The sequence below is a fragment of the Vitis vinifera genome, chromosome 8 (assembly GCF_030704535.1).
Source record: "Vitis vinifera cultivar Pinot Noir 40024 chromosome 8, ASM3070453v1".
NCBI classification, from domain to species: Eukaryota; Viridiplantae; Streptophyta; class Magnoliopsida; order Vitales; family Vitaceae; genus Vitis; species Vitis vinifera.
Genome location: NC_081812.1, coordinates 6,796,552 through 6,814,222, shown reverse-complemented (window position 1 = coordinate 6,814,222; position 17,671 = coordinate 6,796,552).

The window sequence follows — 17,671 nt, the reverse complement described above, 5'->3', positions numbered from 1 at the left end:
GCCAAAAGGACCTCAATGGAAAACTAAAACAGAACCTTCTAGTTCTTTGCAACCAATATACGAATATGGAACAATATTAGATATAGATAGTGCACAAGATCTTAGAAAAACCATAGAAAATTGGGAGCAATCTTTAAATTCAGCAGGTGTGGTAGTATCCTTTGAAAATCAACAAGAAATTTATGAATTTTGTAAAAGCACCCTTAGAGGAACTGTACTACAATTTTTTAGAAACATGGAACAAGAAAACAGCAGTTATTTTCAAGAAGTCAGAAATAATTTTAGCATATCTGTATTTATAAATCTAATAAAACTTTATTTTTTAGGAACAACACAAGAAGATGTAAAGGAACCTGCAATATACCTTCATAAGTTAGAACAATTGAAATTATGTAACCTTTCATATATAAGAGAATATGAACAAAAATTTAGGAAATATGCAATCCTTGCTAGAGTAGACAGAACCCCTGAATATTTAAATAAATATATATTAAAAATACAAGGACCCGTAGGACTTAGATTATGGAATGAATTTACAACCTCCGAGTATAAAAACTCTCCTTATATAGGTGCTAGAATAGAATTTGTAAAAAATTGGTTAGAAAGAGAATGTGTAAGCATAGGAGAAAGAAGTCAGATAAAGAAACAAGACATAAATCAACAACTTTGTAGAAAATTACATATAGGAGAAAATCTAGATATAGGATGCAGAGAATATAAGTTTAGAAAACCTAAGAGATATAATAAATTTTTAAGAAGAAAGTCAAGAACCTTTTATAAAAAACGACCATATCATGCAAGGTATAAAAAACCTGGAAAGTTTTGGATAAAAAGAAAAAGAACCTCAGAAAGAAAAAGACAGTGTAAATGTTATTTGTGTGGTCAGGAAGGCCATATAAGACCTGAATGTCCTGAACTTAAAAAACCATTAAATGAACGAAATAGAAAAACCCAAGTAAAAATAAACCTAATAAATGAGTATCAGCTAGATAGTGAAGAAGAAGAACTTATCAGTGAATTAGACTTTGAAAGTGAAAATTCAAGTGTATATAGTGTAGAAGATAGTGAAAATGAAAAAGAAGAAATTTGTATGATTATTGAAAAAGAGGAAAATCAAGCTAAGAAAACCCCTTTAAATTTAGAAAACCTTGTACAACCTTTAGAAAGTAAAATAAAACCTTATAATATATGGAAAGATTTACAAATAATAATCAAAGGAAAATTTTCAAAAGAAGAAGAAGATAGTAGTTCAAAAACTAAGGACACAGAAGAACACACAGAAGAACCAAAAAGTCCTGTAAAAGAACCAATGAATCCTGAAAAAATAATCATACAAACAATAGAACAAGTAAATATGGCAAATAAAGTTAAATCCATTATTTTTCCAACAACAATTAAATTAAAAACCATAGAATTAAAGGTAGACGCAATGTTAGATACTGGAGCCAGTAAAAACCTTTTATTTGAAACCTTAGTACCTCTAGAAGATCAGCAAACATTAGTTCAACCAGTAGAATTAATCCAATACAATCAACAAAAACTAATACTAACTAAGTATATTTCAAACGTACCAATCATAATTAATAACATAACCTTAGTATTACCTCAAACTTATCTTGTACCTACTATAAGTTTATATCCTTTTATTTTAGGTCTAAATTTTGTACATTCTTTACAAGGAGGGATAACAATACAAAATAACCAAGTTAGTTTTCATCCTAAAACCACAACAATTGTTTATACAAACATGGAAAATGTATTAAATAAAAATCATAATGTAACATCTCATCAAATTAGCAAAGTGGAGGCACAAAAGGATAGCATAATTAATGACTACTCAGAACAATTAAGAAATGCAAATAGATTAAAAAACCTTATATTAGAAGCAGAAAAAATAGGAATTATAGGAGAAGACCCACAAAAACATTGGAATAAAAATAAGACAACCTGTAAAATACCAATTAAAAACCCAGATTTAACAATAAAAACTGCAGATATAGCATGCAATCTTATAGATACAAAGGAATTCAAAATTCAAATAGAAGAACTGTTACAGAATAACCTCATAAAACCAAGTTTCAGTCCCCATAGATCCTCAGCCTTTTTAGTTAGGAACCATAATGAAGAAAAACGAGGAAAAGCTAGGATGGTTATTAATTATAAAAGATTAAATGATAATACATATGATGATGCCTATAAAATTCCGAACAAAGATTCTTTAATTAATTCTATTCAAGGATGTAAATATTTTTCTCAGTTAGACTGTAAAAGTGGATTTTGGCAAATCAGATTAGAAGAGGATAGTAAACCATGGACAGCGTTTTCATGTCCTTGTGGATTATATGAATGGAATGTAATGCCATTTGGACTAAAAAATGCTCCTCAGATATTCCAACGAATGATGGATAATATTTTTGGAAAATATTCTTTTGTTCTTGTATATATTGATGATATTCTTGTCTTTTCATATACTCTTCAAGAACACATAAAGCATTTAGAATTGATTTTTGAAAAATTAATTAGTCATGGATTAATAGTAAGTAAAAAGAAATTGAAATTATTTAAGACTCAAATAGAATTTTTAGGATTAGAACTAGAGGATGGACAAATAAAATTACAAGAACATATAGTACAAAAAATAAATAATTTTCCAGACAAACTCGAAGACTTAAAAACCCTTCAAAGTTTTTTAGGATTATTAAACTATGCTAGGCCATATATTAAAAACCTTAGTAGATTAGCTGGACCCCTTTATAGTAAAACAAAAAATACAGGGCAGAGATATTTTAACCAAGAAGATATTAAACTTATACAGAAAATAAAAGAACTTGTGAAACATCTCCCAACCTTACATTTACCCTTAGAAAATGAATATAAAATAATCCAAACTGATGCTAGTCAAACAGGATGGGGAGGTATACTTTTAGCTGTAACTAATATAGGAGAAGAAAAACTTTGTAGATATTGTAGTGGAACTTTTAATGATTATCAAAAGAACCTTAGCTCTACAGACTTAGAAATTGAAGCAATAATATTAGTCTTAGAAAAATTTCAATTATTTTTGAACCAAGAACAATTTACTTTAAGAACCGATTGTGAGAATATTAAAAAATTCTTTGAAAACAAAAATTCTTCAAAACTGTCCACCAAAAGATGGATAAAGTTTCAAAACTCTTTAATTGGTTTCAAACCTAAATTTGAACATATTAAAGGAAAAGATAATATATTAGCAGACTGGTTAAGTAGACAAATAATTAATAATGTCGATAATACTAATGATTGATTTCATGATTACAGGAACATGGCTCAAAGAAAACCTACGAAAGCTAGAACCTTTCAATATGGAACCATATGTCTAAACGAAGTGTTGAATCCAAACCTAAGGTTTAACTCTTTATTTTCTCAAAACCTTTTTGAAGAACATAAGGTTATTGTAGATAATTTTTGGTCTTTAAAACCACAAAGTTTTCCGAACCAAAATTTAGAATACGCTTATGGAAAAACAGTGTCAGCTTTAGCCCAACATTTACAAAACCTTCAAAACCAACTGATTGCTTTAGAAACCCAAAAATTCCAAAACCTCAAAATCCAAGAAAATCAAGAAAAACTGATAGAAGATTTGAAAACCAGTACAGTGTCAACCAATCAAACCAGCTGTTCAAACAGTCAACCTGAAGTAATTAGTTTAATTAAGAAATCAGCTCTTCTGACTGAACAATATGAAAGGCTTGTTGTTAAAAATATAATTGGAGTTGATAACTACTCTTTCGTCAAAACCTTTTTTCTACAAAACCAATATAACAAAGTGTTTAAAAATCAAGAACTTTTGTATAAACATTTTAGAACTAAAAATGTCGGGATAAAAACAGGGTATATGGCATATCACGACCCTGAATTTTTCTTTGTTATATATCTAGCTTATGTAAATATGTCTGTTGTAAATAAAGAAAATTTTGATTTAGTACCGCAACTTATGGATCAGGGAATTTTAAAAAATGTTTTTATGAACCATATATCTCAAATTCCTGAAAATTTCCCAGAAAAATTGAAAGATATTTTAACCTATCTTTTTAAAACCGAAAAATATATAGATATTTCTTTTGAAACCATTCCACCTTTATTTCAACCCGATGGATCAGTAGTACCAGCCTATCATCATGTATATATAAAACATAATAAAGAACCACTCATCCCTCAACAAGAACCAGAATGGGAAATGACCCGTTCAAACGAATTTCCAGAATTTTTTACTCGCTTTAGAGCTTTTCAAATCTATGATCTTAGACCAACCCGGAATAAATTATTTCATCTCATTGGCGAAACAAAAACCATGTCTATATGGAGAGTAAAACCTTTAGAACACATCATTGTTCCAAACCCTTTTATTACTTCTGAAGAACAGGATTTTATAACCGAACTCAGTGTAGATATACCGGAACCATCTTCCTACCTCAGTGATGACGCATTATTTTGGGACAACCTGGACGATGAAAGTTATCATAATCTACAAAATGCAATGGAAGGATGATGTCAGCAATGACGACATTGAAGCAGTAAATGCGTCTTCAACTACACAAATTAAATATGGCAGTACAAATCCAGAAGCAGTAAAAACATCCACAAGCCACGTATTATGCATGTAATAAAAAGAGAAAAAAAGGACAAGAGAAAGAGACAAGAAGGAAGAGAAGAACGGATGAATAAAAGTCACATGTCTCAAAAGTCAAAAGTCTTTGTATTTATTTTATACCAAACCTCTGAACACCGTAAATATTTTTCCTACCATCCAACCACTTGAAATTAATTCTCACCTGTATTCTCACCTGTCACTTGTAAATGCTTTGCCTATAAATTAGTGGTAGTAAAAGAAAAGAAGTGTGCCCGAGAGAAAGTGTGTGCAATAGTGTGCAAAGTTGTCTGTAAAAAAGCTCCATCATCTTCAGCCTTGTAAATTCATCAGCAATCAATAAGAAAGTAAGAATTTTCTGTTAAATTTTTTGCCTTCATTTAAATTTCTGTATTATGTATTTTTCTTACCCTTAGGGGGTAAAAAGGGGTAAAAAGGTAAAGTAGGGAAATGAAAAATTATTTGAATTATTTTTTAAGTTTTCTTTACTAGTTAATATATGCAATATACATGGATCCTTTTTATATAACGTTCTCATCAATGTAAAAAAAAAAAAAAAAAAAAAAAAAAAAAAAAAAAATTATTTAGAAAATTTTGGGTATAAAATCATGAATTTAAAACTAGAGTCTTTAGTCTTAACCCTTGACCTCAAACCCGTTTTTGCCGGAAAATTGGCGTTCTAGGGAGACTATGTCTGGTCAGAAGGGGGGTATTACCTTGACACGAAGTGATGTTTTAAAATTTTTGAATTTTACTACCTGAATTTTTGAGATATCCGATTTCAAAAACTTAAAATTTTATGTTATTTTAATAAGTTTTTGTAAAATTTTATATTATTTTATTAGGTGTTTGAAAATTTTATGTTATTTTAATAAGTTTTTGTAAAATTTTATATTATTTTATTAGGTGTTTGAAAATTTTATGTTATTTTAATAAGTTTTTGTAAAATTTTATATTATTTTATTAGGTGTTTGAAAATTTTATGTTATTTTAATAAGTCTTTGTAAAATTTTATGTTATTTTAATACTAGTAATAAATGTGTTCACACTTAAATGCAATAAAAAACTTTAATCAAACCCTCATTGCTAACAGAGATTTTAAGAACCTTTACTAACAAACTGTTGTTGAAACTGCTTATTTGGAAAAGTGACTAGTGATGGGAAAAGTACTTTTAAAACATCACTTCGTGTCAAGGTAATACCCCCCTTCTGATCAGACATAGTCTCCCTAGAACGCCAATTTTCCGGCAAAAACGGGTTTGAGGTCAAGGGTTAAGACTAAAGACTCTAGTTTTAAATTCATGATTTTATACCCAAAATTTTCTAAATAATTTTTTTTTTTTTTTTTTTATATTGATGAGAACGTTATATAAAAAGGATCCATGTATATTGCATATATTAACTAGTAAAGAAAACTTAAAAAATAATTCAAATAATTAGCAATGAGGGTTTGATTAAAGTTTTTTATTGCATTTAAGTGTGAACACATTTATTACTAGTATTAAAATAACATAAAATTTTACAAAGACTTATTAAAATAACATAAAATTTTCAAACACCTAATAAAAAAATATAAAATTTTACAAAAACTTATTAAAATAACATAAAATTTTCAAAATTTTCAAACACCTAATAAAATAATATAAAATTTTACAAAAACTTATTAAAATAACATAAAATTTTAAGTTTTTGAAATCGGATATCTCAAAAATTCAGGTAGTAAAATTCAAAAATTTTAAAACATCACTTCGTGTCAAGGTAATACCCCCCTTCTGACCAGACATAGTCTCCCTAGAACGCCAATTTTCCGGCAAAAACGGGTTTGAGGTCAAGGGTTAAGACTAAAGACTCTAGTTTTAAATTCATGATTTTATACCCAAAATTTTCTAAATAATTTTTTTTTTTTTTTTTTTTTTTTTTTTTTTTTTTTTTTTACATTGATGAGAACGTTATATAAAAAGGATCCATGTATATTGCATATATTAACTAGTAAAGAAAACTTAAAAAATAATTCAAATAATTTTTCATTTCCCTACTTTACCTTTTTACCCCTTTTTACCCCCTAAGGGTAAGAAAAATACATAATACAGAAATTTAAATGAAGGCAAAAAATTTAACAGAAAATTCTTACTTTCTTATTGATTGCTGATGAATTTACAAGGCTGAAGATGATGGAGCTTTTTTACAGACAACTTTGCACACTATTGCACACACTTTCTCTCGGGCACACTTCTTTTCTTTTACTACCACTAATTTATAGGCAAAGCATTTACAAGTGACAGGTGAGAATACAGGTGAGAATTAATTTCAAGTGGTTGGATGGTAGGAAAAATATTTACGGTGTTCAGAGGTTTGGTATAAAATAAATACAAAGACTTTTGACTTTTGAGACATGTGACTTTTATTCATCCGTTCTTCTCTTCCTTCTTGTCTCTTTCTCTTGTCCTTTTTTTCTCTTTTTATTACATGCATAATACGTGGCTTGTGGATGTTTTTACTGCTTCTGGATTTGTACTGCCATATTTAATTTGTGTAGTTGAAGACGCATTTACTGCTTCAATGTCGTCATTGCTGACATCATCCTTCCATTGCATTTTGTAGATTATGATAACTTTCATCGTCCAGGTTGTCCCAAAATAATGCGTCATCACTGAGGTAGGAAGATGGTTCCGGTATATCTACACTGAGTTCGGTTATAAAATCCTGTTCTTCAGAAGTAATAAAAGGGTTTGGAACAATGATGTGTTCTAAAGGTTTTACTCTCCATATAGACATGGTTTTTGTTTCGCCAATGAGATGAAATAATTTATTCCGGGTTGGTCTAAGATCATAGATTTGAAAAGCTCTAAAGCGAGTAAAAAATTCTGGAAATTCGTTTGAACGGGTCATTTCCCATTCTGGTTCTTGTTGAGGGATGAGTGGTTCTTTATTATGTTTTATATATACATGATGATAGGCTGGTACTACTGATCCATCGGGTTGAAATAAAGGTGGAATGGTTTCAAAAGAAATATCTATATATTTTTCGGTTTTAAAAAGATAGGTTAAAATATCTTTCAATTTTTCTGGGAAATTTTCAGGAATTTGAGATATATGGTTCATAAAAACATTTTTTAAAATTCCCTGATCCATAAGTTGCGGTACTAAATCAAAATTTTCTTTATTTACAACAGACATATTTACATAAGCTAGATATATAACAAAGAAAAATTCAGGGTCGTGATATGCCATATACCCTGTTTTTATCCCGACATTTTTAGTTCTAAAATGTTTATACAAAAGTTCTTGATTTTTAAACACTTTGTTATATTGGTTTTGTAGAAAAAAGGTTTTGACGAAAGAGTAGTTATCAACTCCAATTATATTTTTAACAACAAGCCTTTCATATTGTTCAGTCAGAAGAGCTGATTTCTTAATTAAACTAATTACTTCAGGTTGACTGTTTGAACAGCTGGTTTGATTGGTTGACACTGTACTGGTTTTCAAATCTTCTATCAGTTTTTCTTGATTTTCTTGGATTTTGAGGTTTTGGAATTTTTGGGTTTCTAAAGCAATCAGTTGGTTTTGAAGGTTTTGTAAATGTTGGGCTAAAGCTGACACTGTTTTTCCATAAGCGTATTCTAAATTTTGGTTCGGAAAACTTTGTGGTTTTAAAGACCAAAAATTATCTACAATAACCTTATGTTCTTCAAAAAGGTTTTGAGAAAATAAAGAGTTAAACCTTAGGTTTGGATTCAACACTTCGTTTAGACATATGGTTCCATATTGAAAGGTTCTAGCTTTCGTAGGTTTTCTTTGAGCCATGTTCCTGTAATCATGAAATCAATCATTAGTATTATCGACATTATTAATTATTTGTCTACTTAACCAGTCTGCTAATATATTATCTTTTCCTTTAATATGTTCAAATTTAGGTTTGAAACCAATTAAAGAGTTTTGAAACTTTATCCATCTTTTGGTGGACAGTTTTGAAGAATTTTTGTTTTCAAAGAATTTTTTAATATTCTCACAATCGGTTCTTAAAGTAAATTGTTCTTGGTTCAAAAATAATTGAAATTTTTCTAAGACTAATATTATTGCTTCAATTTCTAAGTCTGTAGAGCTAAGGTTCTTTTGATAATCATTAAAAGTTCCACTACAATATCTACAAAGTTTTTCTTCTCCTATATTAGTTACAGCTAAAAGTATACCTCCCCATCCTGTTTGACTAGCATCAGTTTGGATTATTTTATATTCATTTTCTAAGGGTAAATGTAAGGTTGGGAGATGTTTCACAAGTTCTTTTATTTTCTGTATAAGTTTAATATCTTCTTGGTTAAAATATCTCTGCCCTGTATTTTTTGTTTTACTATAAAGGGGTCCAGCTAATCTACTAAGGTTTTTAATATATGGCCTAGCATAGTTTAATAATCCTAAAAAACTTTGAAGGGTTTTTAAGTCTTCGAGTTTGTCTGGAAAATTATTTATTTTTTGTACTATATGTTCTTGTAATTTTATTTGTCCATCCTCTAGTTCTAATCCTAAAAATTCTATTTGAGTCTTAAATAATTTCAATTTCTTTTTACTTACTATTAATCCATGACTAATTAATTTTTCAAAAATCAATTCTAAATGCTTTATGTGTTCTTGAAGAGTATATGAAAAGACAAGAATATCATCAATATATACAAGAACAAAAGAATATTTTCCAAAAATATTATCCATCATTCGTTGGAATATCTGAGGAGCATTTTTTAGTCCAAATGGCATTACATTCCATTCATATAATCCACAAGGACATGAAAACGCTGTCCATGGTTTACTATCCTCTTCTAATCTGATTTGCCAAAATCCACTTTTACAGTCTAACTGAGAAAAATATTTACATCCTTGAATAGAATTAATTAAAGAATCTTTGTTCGGAATTTTATAGGCATCATCATATGTATTATCATTTAATCTTTTATAATTAATAACCATCCTAGCTTTTCCTCGTTTTTCTTCATTATGGTTCCTAACTAAAAAGGCTGAGGATCTATGGGGACTGAAACTTGGTTTTATGAGGTTATTCTGTAACAGTTCTTCTATTTGAATTTTGAATTCCTTTGTATCTATAAGATTGCATGCTATATCTGCAGTTTTTATTGTTAAATCTGGGTTTTTAATTGGTATTTTACAGGTTGTCTTATTTTTATTCCAATGTTTTTGTGGGTCTTCTCCTATAATTCCTATTTTTTCTGCTTCTAATATAAGGTTTTTTAATCTATTTGCATTTCTTAATTGTTCTGAGTAGTCATTAATTATGCTATCCTTTTGTGCCTCCACTTTGCTAATTTGATGAGATGTTACATTATGATTTTTATTTAATACATTTTCCATGTTTGTATAAACAATTGTTGTGGTTTTAGGATGAAAACTAACTTGGTTATTTTGTATTGTTATCCCTCCTTGTAAAGAATGTACAAAATTTAGACCTAAAATAAAAGGATATAAACTTATAGTAGGTACAAGATAAGTTTGAGGTAATACTAAGGTTATGTTATTAATTATGATTGGTACGTTTGAAATATACTTAGTTAGTATTAGTTTTTGTTGATTGTATTGGATTAATTCTACTGGTTGAACTAATGTTTGCTGATCTTCTAGAGGTACTAAGGTTTCAAATAAAAGGTTTTTACTGGCTCCAGTATCTAACATTGCGTCTACCTTTAATTCTATGGTTTTTAATTTAATTGTTGTTGGAAAAATAATGGATTTAACTTTATTTGCCATATTTACTTGTTCTATTGTTTGTATGATTATTTTTTCAGGATTCATTGGTTCTTTTACAGGACTTTTTGGTTCTTCTGTGTGTTCTTCTGTGTCCTTAGTTTTTGAACTACTATCTTCTTCTTCTTTTGAAAATTTTCCTTTGATTATTATTTGTAAATCTTTCCATATATTATAAGGTTTTATTTTACTTTCTAAAGGTTGTACAAGGTTTTCTAAATTTAAAGGGGTTTTCTTAGCTTGATTTTCCTCTTTTTCAATAATCATACAAATTTCTTCTTTTTCATTTTCACTATCTTCTACACTATATACACTTGAATTTTCACTTTCAAAGTCTAATTCACTGATAAGTTCTTCTTCTTCACTATCTAGCTGATACTCATTTATTAGGTTTATTTTTACTTGGGTTTTTCTATTTCGTTCATTTAATGGTTTTTTAAGTTCAGGACATTCAGGTCTTATATGGCCTTCCTGACCACACAAATAACATTTACACTGTCTTTTTCTTTCTGAGGTTCTTTTTCTTTTTATCCAAAACTTTCCAGGTTTTTTATACCTTGCATGATATGGTCGTTTTTTTATAAAAGGTTCTTGACTTTCTTCTTAAAAATTTATTATATCTCTTAGGTTTTCTAAACTTATATTCTCTGCATCCTATATCTAGATTTTCTCCTATATGTAATTTTCTACAAAGTTGTTGATTTATGTCTTGTTTCTTTATCTGACTTCTTTCTCCTATGCTTACACATTCTCTTTCTAACCAATTTTTTACAAATTCTATTCTAGCACCTATATAAGGAGAGTTTTTATACTCGGAGGTTGTAAATTCATTCCATAATCTAAGTCCTACGGGTCCTTGTATTTTTAATATATATTTATTTAAATATTCAGGGGTTCTGTCTACTCTAGCAAGGATTGCATATTTCCTAAATTTTTGTTCATATTCTCTTATATATGAAAGGTTACATAATTTCAATTGTTCTAACTTATGAAGGTATATTGCAGGTTCCTTTACATCTTCTTGTGTTGTTCCTAAAAAATAAAGTTTTATTAGATTTATAAATACAGATATGCTAAAATTATTTCTGACTTCTTGAAAATAACTGCTGTTTTCTTGTTCCATGTTTCTAAAAAATTGTAGTACAGTTCCTCTAAGGGTGCTTTTACAAAATTCATAAATTTCTTGTTGATTTTCAAAGGATACTACCACACCTGCTGAATTTAAAGATTGCTCCCAATTTTCTATGGTTTTTCTAAGATCTTGTGCACTATCTATATCTAATATTGTTCCATATTCGTATATTGGTTGCAAAGAACTAGAAGGTTCTGTTTTAGTTTTCCATTGAGGTCCTTTTGGCTTGCTATACGGCTTATTATATTTTACTATTTCACTTTTTACATTTACAGTTTCTTTTTCTTCATTTATTGTATTTATTGATTCGTTTGGGATTATTTCTATGTTTTCGTTAACTTTTGGTTGAATAGTAAATTGATTTATCATTTCTATATCTATAAGCTTTTTGATTAAATTGGTTTTATAGAGTTGTTCTATTATTTGGTCATCTGTATAGTTGTTACACATTATATTAGCAAAGTTTTCTTGATCCATTTGTTCGTCTAGTAATATTGGATTACTAAATTCTTCTAACATTATATTTACTAACTCTGAGTTTTTGTATAGGTTTTCTACTGTCTCAATGTTTAGTAAAATATCTTCTTGTATAACATTTACATTTTCTATCTCACTATCTGACTCTACCTCTACATTTACAGTTTTATAATTTCCAAAGGTTATACTTGCACTTCCATCTTGGTTTTCATATAAGCTACTGGATGTTGGATATTTTATTATTGGTTTATTTATTTGAGGTAATTCCCATTCTCGTCCTAGTAAATAGTCTATATTTACAGGTTTTGCTTCTATCATATTTACTGTCTTACTTCCAAAAGTTTTTACTATATCATCGAATTCCATCATACATTTTAAGCTTAAAGCATTAGTAGTTTTTCCTATAAATCCTATAGCTATGCTAAGGTTTTTACTTCCTAATTCCATATCATAACCTTTAGTATTTACAGTTATTTTTATTTTTTCTGTGAATTCCTTAAGATCTATACAAAATTGAGGTATACAACCAATAACTGCGTAATTTTGGTTCATATTAACTTCTGCACTAGCTAAAAGAGCTCGTCCTACTGTGTTGTTTCTAGTATCTAAAAGGTTAATATTTATAAGTGCTCCAATTTCTTTACGATGAAGTCCTATTATTCCTATCAAAATTATTCCTAAGTGCATATATTTATCGGTTTTATTTTTTTAATAATTTATGTTTTGTTTCTGGAGATACTAAATCTAAATATACAATATTTCCTATTGAACTTATAGTATGTTGATTTAAAAATCTAGTTATTTTATAATTTTGAACTAATTGTTTTTTGTAAGGTGTTACTTCCTTTACTGCCTTTTTTAATTTTTCTTCAATAAATTCTTTTACATTATCTCGAGGGTTTATTGCTTCTACTATTTCCATGGTTTTATTGCTAGATTTTTTGGTTCAAAAGGATTTATTTTTCTTTCTATTTTAATTATTGGTTTTTCTCCTAAATTAAAGTTTTCAAATTGTTTTAAAAGGTTATTTAATTTTTGTTCCTCTGATATTACTATATTTCTTTGTTCTAAAAGTTTATCTACTTTTTGGTTAATTTTTTCTAAAGTTTCTTTTAAATTTTGTTGTTCTAATTTTATTTGTTCTATTTCTTTTCTAACAAATTTTTCTTCTCTAGCTAATTGTTCTTTAATATAATCTAGGTTATTTCTTAGCAAATTATGGTTCTTAAAGTCTTCCAGCTTCTTTTCTAATTCCTAAGACCGTGTTTAATTTTTCTTCAGATTTTATTTGTCTTTTCTGGATTTCTTTTAAAATATCTATATTGTTTTGGTTTTCTTTCTGAATTTGTTCTTGTAATACTTCGTTTGTTATTTTTAATTGTGTCTCTACTAAAAATTTTAACTGCTTTACCTCTTGGGTTTGTAGATAAGGGTTCATTATCTCTAATATGTTTTAATTAGATGAGTTAGCATATAAATTATCAATATAATATTTTATAATTTCTCTTCTAATTATGGTTTCTGTAGCAAAAAGTTCATCAAAAGCTTCTTGTATAGCTACTTCGTATTCATTCAAATATTTAAGAGAAGTTAAGTTTTTAATATCTGTGGTTAAATCTTTTACAGTAGTTCTTAAATTATGTAATTTATCACAAGTTTCTCTAAATTCTTTACGTTGAGAATACAACCTATTATTAAGTTCTTTTACACGATCATAATCTATATTATATATACCAGGAGGATAAGGAATAAAAGACATTAATTCCTAATTCATGTTAAGTAAGCAGAGCAAATAAAGATTCAGAATAAATTAAGCAAAATTAATCAGACTTTATATGGGGTAAGGTAAAGTTCGGTACTCTGAAAATCAATTTGAATCTACAGTCTCCTTTCCTAATTAATATACTGCAATACACAGAGAGAAGCTCTGATACCAACTTTTCCCATCACTAGTCACTTTTCCAAATAAGCAGTTTCAACTTTTCCCATCACTAGTCACTTTTCCAAATAAGCAGTTTCAACAACAGTTTGTTAGTAAAGGTTCTTAAAATCTCTGTTAGCAATGAGGGTTTGATTAAAGTTTTTTATTGCATTTAAGTGTGAACACATTTATTACTAGTATTAAAATAACATAAAATTTTACAAAGACTTATTAAAATTACTAGTATTAAAATAACATAAAATTTTACAAAGACTTATTAAAATAACATAAAATTTTCAAACACTTAATAAAATAATATAAAATTTTACAAAAACTTATTAAAATAACATAAAATTTTTAAACACCTAATAAAATAATATAAAATTTTACAAAAACTTATTAAAATAACATAAAATTTTCAAACACCTAATAAAATAATATAAAATTTTACAAAAACTTATTAAAATAACATAAAATTTTAAGTTTTTGAAATCGGATATCTCAAAAATTCAGGTAGTAAAATTCAAAAATTTTAAAACATCACTTCGTGTCAAGGTAATACCCCTCTTCTGATCAGACATAGTCTCCCTAGAACGCCAATTTTCCGGCAAAAACGGGTTTGAGGTCAAGGGTTAAGACTAAAGACTCTAGTTTTAAATTCATGATTTTATACCCAAAATTTTCTAAATAATTTTTTTTTTTTTTTATATTGATGAGAACGTTATATAAAAAGGATCCATGTATATTGCATATATTAACTAGTAAAGAAAACTTAAAAAATAATTCAAATAATTAGCAATGAGGGTTTGATTAAAGTTTTTTATTGCATTTAAGTGTGAACACATTTATTACTAGTATTAAAATAACATAAAATTTTACAAAGACTTATTAAAATAACATAAAATTTTCAAACACCTAATAAAATAATATAAAATTTTACAAAAACTTATTAAAATAACATAAAATTTTCAAAATTTTCAAACACCTAATAAAATAATATAAAATTTTACAAAAACTTATTAAAATAACATAAAATTTTAAGTTTTTGAAATCGGATATCTCAAAAATTCAGGTAGTAAAATTCAAAAATTTTAAAACATCACTTCGTGTCAAGGTAATACCCCCCTTCTGACCAGACATAGTCTCCCTAGAACGCCAATTTTCCGGCAAAAACGGGTTTGAGGTCAAGGGTTAAGACTAAAGACTCTAGTTTTAAATTCATGATTTTATACCCAAAATTTTCTAAATAATTTTTTTTTTTTTTTTTTACATTGATGAGAACGTTATATAAAAAGGATCCATGTATATTGCATATATTAACTAGTAAAGAAAACTTAAAAAATAATTCAAATAATTTTTCATTTCCCTACTTTACCTTTTTACCCCTTTTTACCCCCTAAGGGTAAGAAAAATACATAATACAGAAATTTAAATGAAGGCAAAAAATTTAACAGAAAATTCTTACTTTCTTATTGATTGCTGATGAATTTACAAGGCTGAAGATGATGGAGCTTTTTTACAGACAACTTTGCACACTATTGCACACACTTTCTCTCGGGCACACTTCTTTTCTTTTACTACCACTAATTTATAGGCAAAGCATTTACAAGTGACAGGTGAGAATACAGGTGAGAATTAATTTCAAGTGGTTGGATGGTAGGAAAAATATTTACGGTGTTCAGAGGTTTGGTATAAAATAAATACAAAGACTTTTGACTTTTGAGACATGTGACTTTTATTCATCCGTTCTTCTCTTCCTTCTTGTCTCTTTCTCTTGTCCTTTTTTTCTCTTTTTATTACATGCATAATACGTGGCTTGTGGATGTTTTTACTGCTTCTGGATTTGTACTGCCATATTTAATTTGTGTAGTTGAAGACGCATTTACTGCTTCAATGTCGTCATTGCTGACATCATCCTTCGTTCCTTTGGATCCTTATCATTAGGATGTTATCCTAGGTCCTATCTAAGTTTGTTATTTGTTCCTTTGGACTCTTATCTTTGGGACGTCATCCTAGGTTCTATCTAAGCTTATTATTTGTCCCTTCGGTTTCTAATCATTAGGACACCATCCTAGGTGCAATTTGAGTTTATTCTTTGATCATTAGGACTCTTATCATTAGGATGTCATCTTAGGTTCTAGTTAAGTTTATTATTTGTTCCTTTTTTTTTTCTAATAGTTGGGATACCATCCAAGGTTCAATATAAATTTATTCTTTGTTCCTTTGAACTCTTATCATTGGGACACCACCCAAGGTTCTATCTAAATTTATTATTTGCTCCTTTGGTTTCTTATCATTGGAACACCATCCTAGGTTAAATCTAAGTTTATTCTTTGTTCATTTTAGAGTTTTATCATTAGGATGTCATCCTAAATTGTAATATTTAGCACCAATGAATTAAATAGACAATAATGATTATCTTAGTACTTAACTTTAAATGCACTTTATTAGATGTTAAAACTAGTTTAGTGTTAATCCTATTTAATTATGAATTAAACTTTGATTAAGGTTAAGTTAGATTAGTTAATGACTTAATCATGCTTATTAGGTTCTTAGGGGTTGATTATAATTATGAAAACCTAAAGGACTAATGGACAATTATGGGTTTAATTTTTGATAACCTGAAGGATTAAAGTGCAAAATTGGGAAGTTGGAGTTAGTGGCAACCAAGTGGCTTGCCACCTCCTACTTAGGTAGGTTGGTGGTCACCATGTGGCCTGCCACCTCCTACTTGGTTGCATGGAGAGCCCTATATAAGGGTCTGCAGCTCATTTTGCACCATTTTACCTGCAACAACTTAGGTTAGAGAGAAGATCTAGAGAGAGAAAGTGTAGATTTGAGGTAAGCAAGTTGTTTAATTTAGTAATTTCGGTTTATTTTTGTTCCTAATGGTGTGTTGAAACAAATTAACGATAAAATTTGTGTAAAAGTTGAGTGTAATTAGCTATAAACATGTTTTAGTTAAAAATCCTGATTAATTAAGGATTAAAATATTTTAGCTTAAATATTTTATTAATAGTAAGATCAGCATAAATCTTTGTTTAATGGTAAGATCAACATTATTAGGTTCTATCTAAGTTTATTCTTTGTTCCTATGGTTACTCATCATTGACAGACCATCCTAGATTCTATTTAAGTTTACTCTTTGTTTCTTTGGACTCTTATTATATATATATATATATATATTATCTTATACATTTATGATATATGTCTTATAAATAAATTTATTACTAGGATTAGTCAAAATAAATATTAGCTAGAATTGATAAAATGTAGAATGGTGTCCAAATGATAAGAGTCCAATGGAACAAAGAATAAAACTATATTAAACCTAGGACGGTGTCCTAATAATTACAAGCAAAAGGAACACCGTCCTAGGTTTCTTTTGCTTGTAATTATTAGGACACCGTCCTAGGTTTAATATAGTTTTATTCTTTGTTCCATTGGACTCTTATCATTTGGACACCATTCTACATTTTATCAATTCTATATATATATATTATTTGTTCCTTTTGCTTGTAATTATTAGGACACCGTCCTAGGTTTAATATAGTTTTATTCTTTGTTCCATTGGACTCTTATCATTTGGACACCATTCTACATTTTATCAATTCTAGCTAATATTTATTTTGACTAATCCTAGTAATAAATTTATTTATAAGACATATATCATAAATGTATAAGATAATTAAAAAAATATTTATTTATGAGACATATATCATAGATGTATAAGATAATTAAAAAAATATTTATTATAAAATATGAG